Raw genomic sequence first — 21526 nt, 5'->3', positions numbered from 1 at the left:
AAATTCACCTGTTTTTAATCCCCAGTGTCCAGAACAGTGACTGGCAATAGTAGATACTCAATACATATTTGAGCTTTTACATAGGATAAATGAGAAGTAGTTTTAAATCAGATTATTTTCCTGGATGTGTGCGTTTAAACATAAAGTTCTTTGAATGCCTCTCGGATAAGTTTCTTCTGTTTCACCAAATGTTTGATGAGCACTTTCCAGGTGCTAATTGCTGAGCTGGCACAGCAGATTTCGGAAAGATGATTACACAAGGTTCCTGCTCTCAAGGATTTCATCCTCTGGAGAGGGATAGGAAGACAGCAAAACCCCTCATTACAACTCAAGGCACGACAAAGTAAGGACAACCAAAGGGTTGCAGGGATCCAGAAAAATGATAGGTTCACCTTGTTGGTTTCCAAAGTGGTAGGTGAAGAGTTCCATCCTGGATGAGTGTGATCCTGATAGGCTCTGAGCAAGGATCATGAGCAACGTTGTGAAAGATGACAATGGGGACAAACGTGCTCTGTTCTGAGCACATTACTCAGAGACGTGATGCAGCTTACTCAGGGTCACCAAGTTCACAGCAGAGCTGGTCTTGGAACCCAAGCAGTGAGCCTCCAAAGCTCCTGCTCTTCACATATGCCCTCGCCTGTCATCTTGTCTTTAATCTGAAGAGGGACCGCGAGTAGCTGGGGAGAGAAGAGGTGAAGGATGAGTCTGGAAAGAGATGTTGGAGCACAGCTGTAGGGGGGCCCTGAACTCTTTGCTATGGGGTTAGGACTTCACTCTGTGTGGTGGGGAGCTATTGTAGGGTTTCAGGAAATGACATAATCTGTTTTGTGTTTCAAAATGATAGCTAACAGCAGTGTGAAGGACAAGAAGGAGGGGGATGATGAGCATATAAATTTGGCCAAAGGAAATGGAAAAGAGGAACAGGGTTGGGAGATATTTCAGAGGCATAACTGCCTAGATGATGCGCTGGGAGCTTGAGACCTGAGGGGTCTATTAACTGAGTTACAGCATGCAGGAGATAAACACAGAGGATTATTAGAACTACTTAAGCTTTTATATTCACTAGTGTCAAATAATGCATATTATTTAGCTGTAAGTTTAAATAGTTTCCTGAGCTGATATGGAAATTAAATATTCCTTTTCCAACCTCATTTTACCACCTACTGGTGAACTCAATTTATCAAGTCAATTAAAATATCTGTAGTAAAAGCTGTAGAGACATTTCCCTGAAGCTGCTTTAATGGGGTTTGGAGTTTTTATGGGACCCTTTACCTGAGTCTAGGATTATAATTAAATTTTCTATCAAATTTTCCTCCTACACTTGTCCCCTAGAAAGAAAAAAACTGCCTTCCAAATTATTTTTAATTTCGATTTATATTAAAATATTAAGTGTTCTGGATATGGCTCACTTTTCCTTGGGCTCTTCAATTCTCAACTTTAGTAACTGAGAACAAGCCTCTATACTTATTAGTAAAAGTCAGCGGAGTTCTGACAGAGGTAGTGGGGTGAACATCACACTGGAAGGCAAGAGACAGGTTCTCATCTTCTTCTGTAGCAAGAAGATCTTGAAGACATCACCACACTGCCCGGAGCCTGCTTCCTCTATACCCTCTAACATTCCTTCACTTTCTCACTCTATCATGCATATATTCAACAAACATACATTGAGTGTCCACCATATGCAATTCTTGGAGGGATATAGAACTGAATTGGCCAATTCCAGTTCTCAAGGAGATTTCAGTTTAAATATTGCAAGCTAAACAATTGTGATTGTAAAAATTAATATAATAATAAAAAAACACAATGGTATCTCAAGGAAATGATCTGTATTTTGAAGCCAAAGGAACCAATCCACTTAAACATACTTGGAACTTTTCATATTTGTTCCTTTGATAATTTTACTTTTTAGGCTTTGTAGAAATGGATAGACTCAGGAAGCTAAGAAAGAAAAAAATCATATTGGATCAAGAGTCCCTTTTTGTCTTCAGGATCATGGTACCATATTTGTATAAAGAGGTCTGACTCCAGGAAAGCAATGGAGAGCTACCAGGAGACCCCTAGTTCTCCTTCAGCCCTGGCTTTTACATTTAAAAAATGAATTATTTGTCATCGAGTATAATATGGGGCAGCCTCTATAACTTGAGAAATATTTGTGCTTCTGACTCCGCTGCCCTGTGTTACCCACCGCCTGTAGACACAAGAGGAAGGGCAGGCCTCCTGCGGGGAATACAGGATGTTTTCTATGAAGCAATGCAGAAGGGCTGCAGTGGGGCACGTGTTGACAGCCTACTTCACATGCATTTATCTTCACTGGCAAGGCACCAATTCCAGAAGTGGTGTCTGGGGTCTTGCTGCCAAGCACAGGGGCGACCCTGGGAGGCCTGGTTGCTTGTAACAGGAAAGCACTCACTGTCCCTGCTGGGCCCGCAGGACCACAGCTGTCAGCACAGTTCAGATAGCAGTGCCTCCCACTACGAGCACCAGGGATCTGTGCAGAACATCATTCCCACAGATAACACAACACACCGGCTCTGTTTTGCTTATCCAGAAAGAACCAATATTTTCTTCAAGCCGTCTTCTGAATATAAATGACAGCAGAGACACCAAGAGTTCTGGGCTCCTGATTCATTGGAAACCGAGACCTATCGCTTACCAGCAACTAGCCCATGGCCTGGATAATGACAGATGCTCAGTAGATATTTGTTGAATTAATTAAGCAGTGATTTAATCGGCTAATTGATTTATGGACCTATGCCTAGCATGATGTCTGGCACATGTCAAGTGTCAATAAATATTCGATGAGTGAATGAACCAGTGGCAAAGACTGCAATGCAGTTAAATTCAGGCTCCACAACCAGATCTGAGGCAACACCATGAAGCAGATGAAGTTATTCCAGCCTCTCCCGTCCCTACTTTCACCTCCTGTGTATTCTTACCAGGGCCTCCGTGGCTCACTGCCTGGATGTTTTTTCCTTAGAGCAGTGATTCTCAAAGTGTGGTCCCCAGACCAGAAGCATCAGCATCACTTGAGAACATGCTAGAATTGCAAATTCCCAGACCCCACCCCAGATCTACTGAATCGGAAACTATAGGGGTGGAGACTAGAAATCTGTGTCATAACAAGCCCTTCGGGTAATTCTGACATACAGTCAAGTTTGAGAACCAATGCTTAAGTTTTGGTTGTTTGTTTATTTCTAAAAAACTACCTGTGGAGAATCATGCAGGAATGCTAGCTGAACAGGCAGTTTGGCTTCTTCCCTAGATCCTAAGAATTCAAATCTCTAGAGCTGCAGCCAGGGGATCTGCATCTTGAACAAGCGATGTTTTATGCAGTAAAACCACTTATCCGAAGCTTTGCTTTCTTTCCGTCGTCTATTAGTTTTCAGTTAATCAGCTTCAGCAGAAGTTTCTAGTGTATTAGATTTATTTTATTACTCAATACGGTGATAACCAGAGATATTTTAATGTTCAACAGGGATCTAAAGGTCCCTCTGTCCTAAAAGAACATGTGCCACTAATAATGGAAATTCACATCCTGCTATCCGGTAACAGATGCTCTAGGCTGGGGTGGGGGGTTCCCCTCAAATTAAAAGGCATCAGAGGGAGGCATTTCGGGAAGGAGAGAGGATCCTGTAAGGACCAGGAGAAGGGAACTATAGCACCAGCATCTCAGTCTGTCCAGTTGTCTCTAAATCACTTACATCAACAATGATGCCGTCGCTATTATCTGACCCCTGTTGTGTTTGTTCATGTAGAGTTTTGTAACCATTAGAGTTGTAATGTGTTCTTGTCTCCTCAGCCAGGTCTGGAGGATTTACTAGCTTTCCATTCCATGGAGGGTTCTTGACACTGACTTTCTTTTTAGAATTCTGTTTAGCATTTTAATGCATTTCATCAAGTTGCAATATTTTTTTCCAAAAATTAAATAAGTATCCTATTAGAAATATTTTTCATGTTTTAAGATTGAATCACAATGTTAACTTCATCTGGTATTCATTTGATTATGAGAGTGGCCATTTTTAACCAAGCATATAATCAGACAAAACAAATTATAGCTGGTCCACTTAATAGCATTTCCCCACATACCTATCAAAAATATTATACTGCTTACACTATTATTGTACTATGCATAATGCATTAATAACTAACCTTATAAATTTATGTTATCTGTTCTCACTACAAATAATTTCCCCCACCAAATATTTCTGGAAGTCCCTAAGCACATGAATTAAACACGTAAATGTAGCATCTGTCATTTTCCCCTCTTTTCTTGCTCTAGTACCTATTTATTGCTTTATGTTTATTTCATTAGAAACCTGGGAGTGAGGGGATTTGATTTATGAGCTCTAATAGCCAAACTGAAGTGGAGGTTAAGGAATAAGTCTTACTCATGATGGAGTAGGTAGGTTGAAAGATATCATATTCCTTTGCTGTTGCTTTTATTTCTGTGCTAAGGTGACCATTGTTTCCCCAATGTTCCTCCAAGGGGTCTCCTTTTGCTAAAACAGAAGTATGTTGTAGGGGGCCGGCCCCGTGGCTTGGCAGTTAAGTGTGTGCGCTCTGCTGCTGGCGGCCCAGGTTCGGATCCCGGGCGCGCCCGGATGCACTGTTGTCCAGCCATGCTGAGGTGGCGTCCCATATACAGCTACTAGAGGGATGTGCAACTACGACATACAACTATCCACTGGGGCTTTGGGGAGAAAAGTGGAAAAAAAAAAAAGGAGGAGGATTGGCAATAGATGTTAGTTCAGGGCCGGTCTTCCTCAGCAAAAAGAGGAGGATTGGCATGGATGTTAGCTCAGGGCTGATCTTCCTCACAAAAAAAATAAATAAATAAAATAGAAGTATGTTGTAGAGTGATGTGGATGAAACCATCTACACCCGTGCAGCTCACTGTCCACTTTTCACACGACCTAACTATTCCACTGTCTTCATCAATCGGACTTTACTATTCCAAGAAACTCTTGTCCATAAAGATAAAAGTTGCAGATAACTTCTTTGTCCATTGTCATCTGTTTTTTAGTGGTATTTTAAGATGGCCAGCATTCAACACTCTAAAAGACCAGACTCATCAGCCACTTAGTTGGTATTTTTACCAACAAGCTATTTTCCAAGCTCACCCTTCACAAAAATCTCTTACTCTGTTTCCATTTATTTGGTTCTGCCCTGCTGATTCAGGAAATTGTTTAGTGTTGGATTACAACTCTGAACTTCCTGTGCCTGGTCAGCTCCTGGTCGATGATTGCTCTCATTTCCATGTTAGACAGCATTTTTATGTTCCTCAGCTTTTAACCTCTGCTAGAGGAAGAATTAGCTTAGTCAGAGTCCACCTGATTGTGGCCTCATCACACAAATACTTTAGCCATACATTGCTCACTGTTTTTATTTCTAAGATATAATTGCAGCTACAAAGGAACACTCATCCGTGGGCCCTTGACAGAATCCAACATTGTGGTGCACTGGGCCAGCTTCGTAGGTACACCCCCAAAGCCATTTATCTTCAAAGGGAGAAATCCTTCTATTTTTATGCAAACTTTAAATGCTTTAAATATATTTAAAATCATAACTCGTTAATTCAACATGTTTTTTGAGTGAGTACAGTATATACATATGAGGGAGGTCTTGTGTTCAGCCCTGGGTGTGCAGTGGGGAACAGGACCAATGGAGCATCTCCATCCCGGAACTTAGTCTAATGATGAGCAGCCTTGAAACAAATATTTGCAAAATAATTGCCTACATTGCAATTGTACAAAGTTCTATGAAGGGAAAATCAAGTGCTACAAAAGTACATCAACAGGGGAAGCTAGCTAAACCTAGGAACTTGTGGAAGCTTGTTCCAAGAAAGTGATTTTTAAACTGAGACTTTAAACTATTTAATCCTATCTGGTGTCATTAGGAGATCTTTAATATTCTGGCATTAACTGAAAGAATGAGAGCCAGCCCTGATGGTCTAGTGGTTAAAGTTCTGCACCCTCCACTTCAGCAGCCTGGGGTCAGTTTCCTCTTGCGGAACCACACCACCCATCTGTCAGTAGCCATGCTGTGGTGGCGGCTCACACAGAAGAACCAGAAGGAGTTACAACTATTCACAACTATGAACTGAGGCTTTGAGGGGGGGAAAGAAGGAAAAAAAAGGAGGAAGATTGGCAACAGATGTTAGCTTAGGGCAAATCTTCCCCTGCCAGAAAAAAAAAAAATGAAACCTTAAAAAGATAAATGTTATCTCTTTTTCTTTTTTGCTGAGATACGTGATATGGTAAAAAAAAAATTTATAGGATATCTAAGAAAAAAAGAGACAGATTTGGCATCTTGCATATTCACAGGTGAGGGTCTTCTACAGGTTTCTCTAGCTGAATGTGCCCAGTTATTCCAGATGAGTGTCTTTTGGTTTTCGTTTGCTTGCTTGTCAATATAGATTTTCATTTGCACATAAGAGACATTGTGATAATCCTCAAATTTCAGGCCAAAGTTTTCTGTTCCATCTTCTGACATATTATTAAATTAAATTTAGAAACTAGAGCATCACATAGTCATTCCTTCTAATTTTCATTTATCTGAAAAATATTCAATTCAATTTTATTTGTAATATTTTTACCTTTCATATACTATTTTTCTCCTACTTCCATTAAGCAGAAAGTGTCACAAAATGACAGGGCTCTGGCATGTCCTGGAGAGGTTAGACAGACTGTATTCTATCTGTTTGGAAAGCACAAATGAGAACTTCATGAATATAAATTAGTGTCTTATTTTTCCTAGTGTCACATATGATAAATCAGTTCCCTGGCAAGTGACAGTGATATGAACAGTAAAGCATCTCCTCATCTCTATGCAAAATAAAGGACGTAATAAGATAAATAAAAGGAGAAGTTAAGAATGAAAAGAAAAGCATTCTTGTCTTGGAGAGAGGAAATGGAGGAATGGATAATAGAGGGGGAGGAAGGTTTCATCACCAGGTAACTCCCACCTCACCGTGGAAATCAGGCAACACTCTATGGTCTGGTTTGGAAAATGAAGATTCCACAAATATTTTGAAGCCAAAGTATTAAAATACTATATTTTCTCAGTCAATCCTCTTATAATTTCCACCCACATCCAGAAATCAATATGACAAGAAGGCAGGAGGAAAGGAGGGAAGGAAGGAAGGAAGGAAGGAAGGAAGGAAGGAAGGAGGGAAGGAGGGAGGGAGGAGTTGGGGGAAGAGGGAAGGGGAGGAGAGAAAGGAAGGGAGAGGCCTTGTGTCCTTTGCTACGTAGACACACAGACTCAGTATTTTGTTTTAATAAAGCAAATTGCCTAAAATATACATTTCAGAGAAGCTGATTCCAATCTAATGAAAGTGAGGATTTTATCTACAAGCACATCTAAAGAAATTGTTTGGGGGAATAACTGGAAAGCCATGATGCAAACATATGGACTTCAAAATCACTCAAGCTAGAGATTACTAGATCCTTGAGGGAGAATTCAGAAAGCAAGAACACTGAAGGTTTTGTGCCCGTATAAGTTTATTTTCAATTGCATTTAGGTATTAGAATTCTTTATGTTATTAAATTTTTTTCCACTCATTTATTTCCTTTTTCCTGTCTACTGTGTACATGTACATCTTCTCTAGAGTCATCTCATGAGATAGGAAGGGAAGTTATACTAATTCTAGTTTCAGCTACATTTAATTAAACTTCTCTGTGCAAGGATTTCTTGATGACCACAAAAACATATGGAACTCAGAAGCCCTAACGTCTCAAAGTTGAATCAAACTGGTTAAAGTTCTCCATAAAGTTGCTCATCTTTGTGTGACATAAGAAAATATTTTCCCCCAGGCCTTATGATGGAAGCACTCTCAGGAGTCAATAATACGTCTTTCTGCTTAACTGCTCTATTTCTTTGCTCATCCAGTTCAGAAGCAAGATAATCTCCCAATCAGATACATTACCTCAACTTTGATGTCTTCTGTTTTTAAAGTCTGAATACCGTTTTGCTCGTGAATGCCAATGAAGCCATTTATCGGAAGAAAACTCTGAATTGGACTCAGAGAAATTAAAAGAGACAATTTCAAAATGCCATGATAATTCCCTAATCTATTCCTACTGCTGTAATAGCTTAAAATGGAAGCCAAGCAATTTTATCAAGTGGCTGAGGTACTCATCAGGAAAGGCTGGGTCCTCAGCTTCTCCAGGATCTCACCTGGCTTCTGGAAAACTTGGCTGAATATGCTTCAAACATTTTCACCTTTGTCATATTTTCCATAGCTCTTGAAGTATGTTTGGAGCTAGAAAGATGGCGATGTCAGTCTCCAACAGAACATAAATGATGATGGACCTCATATGGCTGTGGAGCTATTTGGTTAGACTGTCATGTGCAAGTTGGTCACCTTTATTTTTCTTTTCCCCTTAAGATCCTAGAAAGTTCTTATCATACAAATTAATTAAATTCTATCATTTGTTCCTGAAGGTTTAACTGTCATTATGCCCCATACTTCTTTATATTAAAGGAATAGAGTAGATCTGTGCTGTCCAATAGAGTAGCCACTAGCCACATGCTGCTGTTTAAATTTAAATACAGTTTAATTAAAATTAAATTGAATTAGAATTTCAGTTTTTCAGCCACACTAGCTACATTTCAAGTACTCAATAGTCATATGTGGCTAGAGGATGTTGAATTGGCCAGTACAGAATGAAACATTTCCATCTTCACAGAAAGTTATATTGGACATGCTGGACTAAATGATTAAGGAAATTAATTAGTTCCTTAATTCAATTGGGCTAAAATTTTTTTCGGTATATTTTTTAACTGCTCAACTCCTTTAGAATATAGGCATGCCTCTCACAAGCATAGAGCTAGGCTAGTGTCCAACTTGAGAGGTTAATTCATTAGCCATAGAAGAATTTATGAGCCTGCACGAGCAGACGTAGAAAGAGGTTGTCATGCCAAAAAGAACCATTTGAATTGGCTGTCTGGAAGATGCAGGACATCAGGCGGTCAATGAAGTTCTCTTTCATGAAGCTGAAATCATGGAACAGGTCAGAGGACCGAACATTAGAGCCCCACGCAGATCAGGAGGAAAGTTAGAGTCAAAATGCACCTGCTGGCAAAGGAGCACAGAAGGGCAAGGGATTCACAAGTGGGAGCCAGAGCTCAATGGCAGAGGGAGGTGGGTACTGTATAAACAGAGAGGCAGGCTGTGTTATCCAGACTGTAACAGAGTACTCCTCTCCCTTTGAAATAGCCACTAGGATTTCCAGGTGTGCCATGTCTTGGTTCAAAGGTCACGCTCATGCAATCCTGAGAATAGCCTGGACTAAGTAAATTAAAAAAAATAAAATAAAATAAAAAATAAAAAAACCACTATCCATGAAGAGAAGGCTCTCTCATTTTCTCTCTCCTCTAGTTTGGTCCCACTTTCTCCTCACAGACTCTGCTTCTAATCACTAGTTGAGATGCTCAATATTCCAATTTGTACCTGGGGGCAGAAAAGGCTGTGTGTGTGTGTGTGTGTGTGTGTGTGTGTGTGTGTAGACTGAAAGACCCAAGTAACCAAAAGTGAGCCTGAACCCAGGCCACTGACGAGTGAAGTACTCCACATAGAGGGAAAAGAAAACAAATTACCCAGTGCTGGAAGAGTTAAGACTTTTGAAGATGTTGGGATGGGATGAATGTATTTTGCTTGCAGGAAGGACATGAATTTTGAGGGGCCAGAGGTTGGAATGTTATGAGTTGAATTGTGTCTCCCAAAAAGATATGTTGAGGTCCTAATCCCTGATGCCTATAAATGTGATCTTATTTGGAAATAGGGTCTTTGCAGATGTAGTCAAGCTAAGGTGAATTCATACTGGATTAGTTTGGGCCCTAATCCAAAGACCAATGTTCCTATGAGATAAGGGAAATTTGAACACAGACACACACACAAAGGGGAAGACTATGTGATGATGGAGGCAGAGATTGAGTGATGCATCACTAGTAGTGCCAAGTATTGTCAGCAATACCAGAAGCTAGGAAGAGGCAAAGATGATCCTCCCCCAGAGGCTTCAGAGAGCACAGCCCTGCTGATACCTTGACTTCAGATTTCTGGTCTCCAGAACTGTGAGACAGCAAATTTCTGTTATTCTAAGATACCTGGTTTGTGGTTATTTGTTACAGCAGCCCTAGGAAACTAATACACCCAAGTATATGTTATACCTCATTCCTACTGTTGAAAGTACCTCAGCAGAGAATACACCTCAAAAGAGACCAGGGATTGCACCATTTTACTGGGTTACCAGGTCATTGTTGAGGCACCTGCTCTGTTCGAGGCAGATTACCCTTCAGTAGACAAGGTAGATGTTAGGATGGTAGGACCAGTTGAGTTTTAGTGACCCTGTATAGCAGAAATATAGTAAAAAACAGGACAGTAACCAGGCCCGACTCCTGGACTAACTTGGACTAAAAAAGCATCTGTGAGGTTGTTGCAGTTACCATCAGAGAGAGATCCCAGACAGAGAAGAAAGGTAGAATAGGGGCTCTGCATCATCTAGATTGAATATGAAAAAAAATATGATCTTAATTGGTACCCCAGTCTGATAAAACAGGAAGTAGTGGTTGCAATAATGAATTCTTTCCTACCTGACATGCTGCACACCTGGGTCTAAAGTAATCAACCCAAGGATGGCGGGGAGAGAATGTATTCTTTACTTTTCTTTAGGATCAAAAAGAGTAAGGATAAAAAAGCCCATATAAAGATGACATTTTAACCTAAGCTAACTCTCCTATTTTACTTTTTTCAACATTTAATTTTTGTGGAGCTGTATATAATTTAATTTGCAATGTATTCAAATCCTTCCATAAGCTGTATCAAAACTGTAGTTCTTTTGTAGCTACAACCTGGACCTAGATGCTTGTACTAATATCTGCCAATGCAGGCCCTGGGTATATTAGGAAGCCCTCTAAATGAGCAACATGGGTCTGGAAATACTCCTGGGGATTCATAAAGGAATTTTACCCAATGGGCATCAGGTTAGACCTCCCCATCTACCCAACTTCCTGTACAGAACCAGTCTCAGTGGTCCTTCTACTAAGACCCTTGGTTTTCTGTGACTATCTAATTCTCTGCAGGATTAGAGACCAGCCATGAGGGTTCAGCTAGCTGGCTTGGCGAGCTGAGGCCTTTAGGTCTGTCTTCTTCTTGCCTATCTCTACCAGAACTCTCATCACAGTTCTCGGTATCAGCTTGCACCATCCTTTCCTATTAAGAATTAGGCAAGCTCCATCTGACCCTGAGAAGAACTCTTCCCAAAAAGATTGGGGGCTGTGCAAGACCTGTCTCCTAGGGTTGTGACTCTTGGGCAGAGATTCCAGGTTGCCATGCTCTCAATGACCTGGGATCCTGGTCCCTTCCCAAGAGGGAGAAAGGAAGAAAGCAGCCTTGCTGTCTTAGTCAGGTTTCCCCCATCCTGCCCCAACCCACAATCTGGTCCCATCTTGTGCATTTCTCCCCTAGAGACTAGCCCATAATGCAGCACAGCCAGGGCCCACCATTAGTATAAATAGCAGGGATCTATTTTATATATGGAAATTACTGTTTAAATTAAGCTCTGTATTTTAAAGCTATTTTATTACTGCTGATATTTGTTTATTGTTTTAGGAATTGAAGTGGGAAAAGTATGCATGATTAAGCATGTTAATCCACCAATGGAATAATGTACCACTAAATAATTAATAGTTTCTTCTATTTAATGTGCTGGAATCTTAAAAAATAATAGACCCGCAAAATTTTTGGCCAGTGAATGGGTCATTCAAACTACAGGGATGATAAGAAAGGATGCTTTTGCCCTGTCTCACTGGCAGCAGCAAATTATTGGGACATGCTTGAGTAGTTGTTGGTTTTATATGCATCTTTCCTTTTGTGATGTTACATCAACTTTCTCCACACAAGTCTCTCAATTCCAGGGAGTACTAATGTAAAACTACATGCAAATTATTTGAGATATTTAAAATCACCAAAAAAGATCTCTAGGTATGTACCAGAAGAAAATTTCTACAAAAATTTAGTTTTATGCTTAAATTTTGATGGACAATATATTATGCTTTACTGTTGTTCTAACCTACTGGCTATTTTACTTATTTCTTATCTTCTTTTTCCTAGCTTTCAATACCTCAGTACTAATTTAGTTATAAAATATTTTTGTTGTCAAAGTACTTAAACAAGCTAAATTTTATTCTAAAAAATATACCTGGCCACCATCATGTGGGAGCATATCAAAAGTGAACTTTCTTATTGTACAGAAATAGAACATTTTTGACAAAGTCATACCAGAAATTTTGGTTAAACAAATCCCTGTTTTCTGCACAACAGAAACAGAAGTGACATTTCTGAATCCCTGTCAATGGTTCTTCCATTTAGACTGACAGCAACAATTAACTTGACCAAAAGCTTTTGTCAAAATATTTCTTGGAAGCAATGGCCAGAGTGCAGGGAACCACCAATTTTATGTAAGGGCCACCCTCGGAATCAAGGAAGAGAGTTAAAAAGTTATGCTGAAACCGAACCCAATAAAAAACAAGATAAAAGAGATGCTGGTCTCCCGTGGAATTCTTTCTAGAAAGGATCTTATTCTAATAGATATTTTATTAAAAGTATTGCTGAGGAGAACAGAGTATCCTCTAAAATCTATATGTGAAGACTTCCACCTAGAACGCAGTGAATACAAAGAAAGCTAAACTCGACTATTTGAAACTTGACTGTCATTAGGTAACATTAGATTAGTAAAGCCTTTTGCTAGAATGATGAAAAAAGGGGATTGGTTTTAAAAAATACCTAGTAAGTATTTACTTAGCATCACTCAAGAAAAATTCTGAATCATTCAAGTACGAGCATCCCGGTCACCAGTACATAAGGCCAAATATGTTTTGCTTTCTTTACTGGTCACATAAGAATTTCTCTTAGGGAGGAAATGATCCTCAAAAAACTACCTTATGTTCCCTTAAGATGAGAACTTAGCAGAGGGCATGAACATCAGCAAAGGACATTATAATTGATGTGGAGAGAGTGTGAGAAAAGAGTAATTTGTGGGGTTTGTACCCAAAAGGAAATGAGAAAGACAAATAAAGAGGAATGAGAAAGGAGGAGAAAGAGAGGAGTAAGAAAATCTCCAGGATGGGATAAGCATCCATTTCACTTATTCTCCCCAATGCTGTTATGTGAACCTCTCCTCTCACTCATTTGCAAAATCACTAGTAAAATCTACCAGAGTCACGATCACTTTGTTTGACAGCATGTGTTTGTGTGGGTAGGTGTGTGTTAAATTCGAAGAAGAAACTGAATTTCATGTCTCAGCCATCGTGTTGCCTAACAGATGTTGCCAATGCAAAAGAAAAAATAAAATAGAAGGAAAAGAAGGAAGGAAGGGAGGAAGAAAGGAAGGGAAAAAGTATCCCCTTTAGAGTAGAGAAAGGAATTCAGGGAAATCTTGGCACGTGACTTCCATAAGCTGAGAAATTGGGGGTGGGGGGGTGGCCAATGCTATTTAGATCTCATCACACAGGTGGCCCCAGCTGATACCTTACTGGCACTAGGAAGAGATGCTCTTTGTGCGGTCAGGGTACTTTTCAAAAGTCCCCTAGAGCCTCATTACTATCCAATGTCCTTTGCTCTGACGCTCATAGAACCTGCCTTGCCTCCCTGACTTGATCATTCACAGTTGCCCAAAGTTAGTCATACCCATATCAGGAAGGATAACAACCTTGTTTCCATCACATCGCAGGGATTGGAATCGAATGTTAGAGCTTGGATCAGATGCACCAGGGATATGATAAGGGATGGCTCAGGGCACAGAATTCTGTCTGAAATTGCCCTGGCTACCCTGCTCCATGTTGCCACTCTTCTTCTATCACTGGGGCCAGACCCTGAAACCAATGCTATTTGATCAGAGACCTGATTTAATGTCTTGACAATTCTGTACCTCGGGGTGAAGGATACTGCATTCTAGGGTTTTCTGCAATGGAGAATCCTCCTGATACTGCTAGGGTCCGACCACCAGATTGAGACTCCTGGTGATGCCCCTAACCTAACCCACACCTGGAGAGCTACTTCTCTCAGGACACTGTATATTGGATCACACAGTTGTGATTGCTGGGACCAGTCTTAGCAGCCTGTGATGTTTCTCCCAATGAGTGCCCCTTGCCCTTGGGCTGAGTATTCCAGAGTCAAATTAACCTTCTGACATAGAATCATCTCCATTTCTCAGAGGAAGCTGCAACTCTGCTGTTAGGAAGTTGCTCAAGGTCATCTAGCTAAACTAGATTCTCAGAAACCATTTTGTCTAAGTCTAGACCATATGTTCTCTCCACGTTGCCACCCAGCCTCCCATTATTTATATTCTGAATCATTCCAAAAAGGATTTGAGGCTTTAAAATTAATAACCGAATTCTGGTTTATCAATCAGCCTCCTGTACATTTGGGTAGCAGGAATAAATTCCACTGAAATTTATCCTAATGATAAACTGGTCCTCAGTGTTATAGATCCAGAAACTGGACCAATGGCGAATTCACCAAAATGCTAACACCCCATAAGACCACCTGAAACAATCCTCTGATCTTTCACAAGTATGGGGACTACAAAGGGGATAGTTTGACCTCCACAAGTATCCGTGTAACCACAGACACTGTGGATAACACCACTTACAAGACTATTTAACATTGAGACTTGAGATGCAGTTGCAATTATCCTCAGCTCTCAACAAGTTGCCTTAACAGCAAATTGAGTTCAACGATTAAACCTTATCTCTAAGCTCAGAATAGCTGCACTGGGGAGAGTATGAGTCAGTCCTTCCAGAATATTCTCACCTTATCTTGCCGCATTGCAGTACCACCCAGCTGCTGGCAAAAATCCCTCCATAATTCTCTTCAGCTCTTTCAGCTGGATCTTGATTTTGGAAGCTCAATGGGTATTTGATGTGCTTCCCCGATACATTTGGCCCCACTTCCTATTTTCAAAGTGATTCTCTCTGGATCCCCTTTAAATAGAACTTTGAAGTTTTCTTCCTTCCTTAGTGGGCCCGTTTTATTGGCTCTCCACCTAAAGAGTTCTCTCTAGCAGTCTGACTTATATCAAGAATTCTCTAAGCATTATGTTAGTGCATTTACTATCCAGGTCTCAAAAGCCAATATTGCAGCTTCACTAAAAAGGAATAAAGTTTTTCTTAAAATGGCAGGACATTTCTTTACTTGGCCTGTTATTGGCACCACAGTGGTTAGGCACAAAATCTCTGGATTTACAGCTGAGTACAAACACCAGCACTTACCAGCTGTGCGGTCTTGGGCACCTGCCCTGATCTGTCTAAACCCCAGTTTCCATTTCTATCAAATAAGACCAACTATCTACCTTTATATACATTGAGAAAGTGTATATGAAGCGCTTAGAGTAGGCTCTAGTACATAAATAAGTGCTCAGAAAATATTAGCTATTATTATTGCTTCAAATTATTGTCATAAATTAAAAATAAATGAATAGCCCTAAAAAATGAAAAAAATGTGTATTATTGCTTGGGAGGTGGGATAGGGGAAAGCATTTGTATATCCAAAGTATTCATATGTGTCCATAGATTAGGGTTCCGTTTAGTTTTAACAGGTCTCCTTTCAACTGTTCCTCTATAGGATTAATATATTTTGCGGAGGACTGACAGAGTCATCTCTCTAAAACCTGGCACTAATCTGGTTACATTCTGTTCAAAAGATTTCAATAGTCCTCATGCCAAGTAATTCAAACACACACCCTCTGTCTGCAATGAAACGTTAAGAGGAAAGAATCTAGCAGAGGGCTTGGGACATAATGGACACACGTTAAGTCTGGCTTTTCTTTCCTTTCCTTGAATATTACTGCCCCACTCAGCTACAACTCCCTCCACGCTTCTATGGGTAGGGACATCTCAGCGTCCCCTGATTGTATCCAATATTCCCATCTGCCTCTACTCATTCTGTCAACTCCACTTTTCCTTCAACCCCAGCTCAAACGTTAGCTCATCCATAACTCTTTGCCTAGTATTCCACTTGAGCGAGCATTGTGGTTTTTCTAAACAGCTTTATCCTCTTGTGTATTTTATTACACTCTCCTGGAACACTCCGAAAGCTTCACACCACTTTGGAAATGCTAGGAAATTCCAATTCTGCCAGAGGCAGTGGTGCCTGGGAAATGACATGTTAGGAACCCAACACCCCTCCAAGCTTAGGAACTGACTGAGGCTTAAACATGGGAAAGAAAGAGTTTGAGCTTTGAAGTTCAGCAGACCCGGGTTTGAATCTCATCTCTGGCATTTAATGATTATTTGGCCATGGACAATTACTTAACCTCTAAGAGAATTAGTTTCCTCTAATAAAACAATTAATGCCCACTTTTGAGGTTTTGTTCTCCAGATTTGAGATAATATTTGAAAATTCCATTGCCTAGCAAAAAAGTATATGCTAAGTAAATGGCAAATATAATTATTATTTAGTCAACTGACAAAACTATTGTCTCTAGTGGGTCAGTTATTCAAGCCTGGTCTATACTTAAGCCTCATAAGAGCTCATGGAGCTTTTCTAGGAGTGAGGTGTGATGTGTCAGTCAAGGAGCTCGGTTCAGTCATGGCTGAGTGCAAACCCACATGATACTTTGCTTTCAGAGGCTCAGTCAGATTCTTCCTGAAGAATATGGATCATTTTCATAAACATAGTAAACCACAATGGATGTTATTTTGAGTCAGTGTCATATCCATATTTCCCTTTGAAAAAACAGACTCACTGGAAAATGAACTAATCCTACATCTTTTAATTTAGGAATAAGTTGTATTACAGCCTAATGTGTAACTAAGAAATGTGAGGCCCAGGCATGCATGCATGTCTTTCCAACATCTCAAACCCGTTAATGACAGAACTAGGTCTTGAAATCAGGGTTTCTGACTCCTAAATTAACATTTACTCTATGAGATATATGGAAGGACCTAGCATATCACTAGGACACTCAATAAGCATTAATTTTGTTTCCCTTTGTTTTTCTTTTCATCTATTCCAAGTTAAATATCTATTATTTATAACTGCTCCAAACTTGCTTCAGTTAAGAATTGGTTTTTGAACAGGAGGAGAAGGGTCTAAGATGATGGCAGTAAAATCCTTTCCCCTGTGGTGAAGTTGTGTTGTTCATGCAATAGAATCAATTTGGCTAAAGAATTCAAACTTTAAAGGAAAATCTCTTCACAGTGCATAAGAAACAGGCTTTCCCTCTCCTAGTGTAGAGAAAATTGAATTGCAGATAGATGAAAGCTATGTCTAAAACATATCAAAACCTTTTTCATTTTTCATCTGGATGTTTTCGACATTATGTAGAGTCAAAGGAAATTTCTGCAAGTCTTAGAAAATCAGAGTAGAGGAATAAAGAACAAAATTCAGATTTTCTAGCCCTCTCTTTTATCATCATTTTATTCACTTGGCAGCAATTCTTCTGTAATTCCTCTTTGTTTCTAAATGTATCTATATTTCTTCTCAAAAATCACAGTTGCTTTTGAAAATGATTATCATCCTTAAAGTAAATGAATTACTTTACAATCCATTGACTGACAATTTAATTCTCTTTTGAGACAAAGGAAGCAATCACGTTAGATTAAAATTCCTCATTGATGAACATTCTAGGATGCCATTTACCAAGTACCCATACGCTTGTTAAAAAAAAGTGATGTTAGATAATTGGTGTTTGTGCAGTTTTTTGATGAATTAGCATTTTGAGTAGGCACGATTCAGACATATATTTAAAAGCCTTAGGTAGGGGTAAGCTAATCCACGTGTGTCTTGGCAAAAAGAAAACCCTTTTCTTTAATGTTTTATAGGTCAAGATTAGAAGAATCTGAAGGAATACAATCTTTGCACTAGATGCAGAGAGACCTCAGCCATTCCCTACCTCAGGAAACCATTCTTTCACTTTTTCTTCAAAATTTACACCAAAGAAAAGCAGAGGTTACTGTACAAATGGTTGAATTATTCTCTAGGTCTATAAATATCCAAAACCTAATTAGGTTAAAATTTTGTATACAGATATAATGTCTTCAGTATGAGACAGGCAATCAACGAAGGCCCTCCATAGATCGCAGAGAAGAGAGGCTCTAGCAGACACTTTGCCGCCTATTAAAATACCCATTTCCCTTTATTCCTCACCATCAGAATCCCAATTGTTGCTGTGATATCAGTGTTTCCTGATTTAAAAAAAAAAAGGAGGGGGCTGGGCCTGTGGCATAGTGGTTAAGCTTGTGTGCTCTGCTTTGGCAGCCCGGGGTTTGCCGGTTCAGATCCCGGGCGCAGATCTACATGCTGCTCATCAAGCCATGCTGTGGTGGCGTCCCACATACAAAATAGAGGAAGGTTGGCACAGGTGTTAGCTCAAGGCTAATCTTTCTCACCAGAAAAAAAAAGGAATTCCTTGCCTCCCTTGCAGGCAGGCGTGGCCAGTGACATTCTTCTGGCTAATGAAATGTAAGCAGAAGTCATTAGTGTGACTTCTCAGAAAGCTCTTTAAAAGCAGGTTGACAAACACCTTGGGCTCTTTGCACTTTCCATTTTTCCTGCATGGAACACTGCTGTGATGCTGGAGGTGGAGCAGCCATTTTTCAACACCGAGGAGACATGCATGAGGAATCTGACATAGGCTGAGTGGAAAGATAGAAAAAGCCAGAGTCGCTAGTGGCATCAGGGAGCCACTTTGCCAGTCTCAGGCTTCCCACTTTATGCACTCCTTATTCTACAAGACAAACAAAAACAAAAACAACTTAAAGAGTTCTAATTGAATAATTCACAATAAATTTAGTTTTTTGTTATGTGCATCCAACTTATTTCTTTGTTTCCTGAATGGCAGGCTTATTTATCCTTTGAAGAGGAAAACTGAAAATTAAGTTTGCTTCTTCCTTGTGGAGTCATTCTGCAGTAGCATAGACATTTTAATTTATCAGCAACATAAAGATTCCTGTATTGATCATGCTCACCCTGGAAATGTCCACAACCCAAATTATAACAATATTTCTCTGATGTCAGATCCGGCAATACAACTGATTAAATCATCAATGCAGACAGAAGGACATACTTTTCTTTCTTTCTTTCTTTCTTTTTTTTTTTTGAGGAAGAGATGAATGACTAAAGCAGTTGTTTTCCAACTTAACATCTTTATTTATTTATTTATTTATTTATTTATTTATTTTTTGTGAGGAAGATCAGCCCTGAGATAACATCTGTTGCCAATCCTCCTCTTTTTGCTGGAGGAAGATTGGCCCCGGGCTAACACCTGTGCCCATCTTCCTCCACTTTATATGGGATGCCTCCACAGCATAGCTTGATAAGCGGTACATCGGTCTGTGCCCGGGATCCAAACCTGCGAACCCTGGGCCGCTACAGTGGAGCATGTGCACTTAACCACTACACCACTGGGCTGGCCCCCCAACTTAATATCTTAGTAATTATAAAACTTTTTTAAGAAGCCACTTTTAAATTAAGATGTAAATTATATGTAATAAAATGCACAAGTCTCAGATTTTCATTTCAATGACTTTTGTCAATTTCATTCACCCATTTATTGTTCTTTTCAATTTTAGCAATCTTAATCTAAAATTAAAAAGGACAATCGTTTTAATTTTAGCAATACTAGTGCTATCTCATTATGATTTGAAATTGCCTAATAACTAAGGATGTTGAAAATCTTTTCATTTGTATATCTTTGGTGAAGCACTAGTTCAAATCTTTCAAGCCTTATGTTTTCCTGGATTATTTTTCTTCTTACTGAGTAGTAAGAATTCTTTATATATTATAAATATAAGGCTTTTATGGGAGGTATGTTTTACAAATACTTTCTCCTAGTTTCTGGTTTGTCTTTTCATTGTAACTTTGTCTTTTGAAGAGTCATACTTATTAATTTTGATGAAGTCTAGTTTACTAAATTTTTCTTTATGCTTTTTTTTGGTTCTATTAAAAAATAATCTTTGCCCTACCCAAGGTCACAGAGATTTTTTTCCTATGTTTTCTTCTAGATGTTTTATAGGTTTAGCTCCTGTTTAAGTCAATGATCAATTTTGTATTAATTTTTGTAGATGGTATGAAGAGCCAAGGGCAAGGTTCAATTTATGTCTCTCTGTTTTATTTTTTATATATAGCTGTCTGATTGTTTCCACATCATTTGTTGAAAAGATCTTTTTCCTCTTTGAATGACCTTGGCAACTTTGTCGAAAATCAGTTGACACTTTTGTTGGAAATCAGTTAGATCTATACAGACACCCCATCCCGTTCCACCGTATCTGTCTGTTTTTATCCAAATACCATACTGTATTGATTACTATAGCTTTAGGGTGAAGTGTTGAAACCAGGTGGTGTAAGTCCTCTGATTTTGTGGTTTTAAAAATTGTTGGACTATTTGCAGTTGTTTGCATTTCCATGTAAAGTTTCCAAGGAAGTATGATGTTAGCTTTATGTTTTTTGTAGGTGCCATTTGTCAGGTTGAAGAATTTTCATTCTTTTCCTAGATTTGCTGAAAGTCTTTTCTCTAAATGGGTGTTGAATTTTGTCAGATTATTTTTCTGCATCGATCCAGATGCTCATATGGTTTCTATTTTTTGGTCTGTTAACATGGTGATTTACAATGATTTCTTTTCTTTTCTTTTTTTCTTCTGGTTAGAGCATATATCAGATATTAACCTGATAAGAACGGATACTACACTTGGTCTTAAGCAAAAGGCTGAGAAGCAATATACAATGATTGATTTTCAAATATTAAACCAATTTTGCGTTATTGAACTAAATCGCCTTGGTTTATGATTTATCCTCCTTTTTATAAATTGCTGAATTCAATTTGCTAAACTTTTGTAAAGAATTTTTTTTGCATCTACGTTTATGAGAAATATTGATAAGTAGTTTCCTTTTAATTGTATCATTTTTGTCTTTGGTATCAGGGTAATGCTGGCCCCATAGAGTGATTCAGGATGTATCTTCTGTTTTCAGGAATCAGATTTTAAATTTATGTGGGAGTACAAACAACTGTGAATAGACACAAACATAATTTTTAAAAAGAAACACAAAGTTGGAAGGCATACGCTACCTGATTTCAAGACCTAATCCTAAAAATCATGTGGAACTGTTATTATTTTTCCTTTCAATGTTTGTTAGAGCCACAAGTAACTTTTGTAATTTGTACCTTACAAGAAACTTGTCTATTTTATATAAATTAGAAATTTATGGCCATCAGTTTGTTCATTTATTCCCTTATTAATTTTGTAATGTTTGCATGATTTGTAGTGATGTCTTTTCCCTCAGTCCTGTTATTGGTAACTTATGTCTTCTCTTTCGTCCTTATCAGTCTGACTACAGCTTTTTCAATTTTTTTGATCTTTCAAATAACCAGTTTTTTGCTTTATTGATATTCTATATTGTTTTTATATTTTATATTTCATTGAATACTCTTCACATTTATTATTTCCTTCTTTTCGCTTACTTTAGGATTAATATTCTCTTCTTTTTATAGTTTCTTAAGGTAGAAATTTATATCACTGAATGAGGTCT

The 21526-nt window shown here is 38.9% G+C and overlaps 1 pseudogene; it reads right to left on the bottom strand.

Annotated features, from left to right (window-relative positions):
• Window positions 1-20608: 20608 nt before the first annotated feature.
• On the bottom strand, window positions 20609-20717 carry LOC147912265 (U2 spliceosomal RNA; annotated as a pseudogene).
• Window positions 20718-21526: the final 809 nt, after the last annotated feature.

The sequence above is a fragment of the Ceratotherium simum genome, chromosome 38 (assembly GCF_057802395.1).
Source record: "Ceratotherium simum simum isolate JZ-2026a chromosome 38, ASM5780239v1, whole genome shotgun sequence".
In the NCBI taxonomy this organism is placed as follows: domain Eukaryota; kingdom Metazoa; phylum Chordata; class Mammalia; order Perissodactyla; family Rhinocerotidae; genus Ceratotherium; species Ceratotherium simum.
This window is presented reverse-complemented; position numbering and strand designations above follow the sequence as displayed.